Source organism: Oratosquilla oratoria, chromosome 33 (genome assembly GCF_046742065.1).
Source record: "Oratosquilla oratoria isolate Oo_2021 chromosome 33, ASM4674206v1, whole genome shotgun sequence".
In the NCBI taxonomy this organism is placed as follows: Eukaryota; Metazoa; Arthropoda; class Malacostraca; order Stomatopoda; family Squillidae; genus Oratosquilla; species Oratosquilla oratoria.
In genome coordinates, this window is record NC_134809.1 from 23,203,465 (window position 1) to 23,204,636 (window position 1,172).

Genomic DNA, 1,172 nt, shown 5'->3' on the forward strand with positions numbered 1-1,172 from the left:
TCTCTAAGAAGGAAATCATCAGAACCACAAATCCTCAGCCCATAATTATTCAGTCACCTTCTGTCAGATTTCATGTGTTCCCAAAGCACGTCCCTTCTAGTAAGCAAGTAACCACTAGGAGAATGAAAACTTGGTAACCAAAAGTTTTCGTCTATTTAAGACATTTTCAAAAGTACCTTTGAAAATGTCTTAAATATAGACGAAAACGTTCGTTTACCAAGTTTTCATTCTCCTAGTGGTTACTTGCATGTTTTGTGAATCACGTGTTTTTTGTGATTTCTTTGCATTCCTTCTAGTATATGCAGATGACATGATGCTATCAAGTTCCTCTCTCACACTACTCACGCTACAAGAAATCCAAAAATATCTTAAAAAAAAAGAAAAAAATCTCTGATGGTTTTCTCCATGGTATTTTATAATAACCCTAAAAAATGCGCACTAGTGTTTTTAAGATAAAAAAAACAATGTTTTTAGATAAAAAAACAAATCTTTCAGCACTAAATTCCATTCAAATACCGGGCCTAGCAGTCATATTTCACTTCTAACACGTATTTCTAGGTCTGCAATTAGATGACCCAATACTAACATGTATACATCACGTAATATTTTTCCAATCCCAATCCACACGTCTAGCTGCCATGAAAGTCTTCGTGTTCGTTTGTTAGAGGCGCAATGCGGGACATACTGATTAAGTTCTACAGTACATATATCAACTGCAAGATACAATATGGCAATACTATATGCAGATGAGCATCAACAACAACCTTATAGAAACTAGAAGTCATCTAGAACATAGACCTCTGTTTCACTCCTAATGATTACCGGCATTCTTTCACACAACGACTTGCGTTGGTATTCTTTAAAAAAAAAAAATAATAATAATCTTTATATAAATCTTATATAGATCCTTATAATGGAAAAGTTTATATAAGGAAAAATATATCTTTTAAGAATACCACCGTAAGATTCTTACGGTAGTAATCTTAAAAAAAAAAATCTTTCCTTATATAAATCTTTCCCTTCCAAGGATCTATATAAGGAAATATTTTTTTAAGAATACGACTGTTAGAGTCGACTTCAAGACATCACTAACTTCCAACGAATAATGTCATGCCCAACAACCCATTCATTCAACATACTCATAAAAAAAAAAAAAAATCCATTTCCGTACC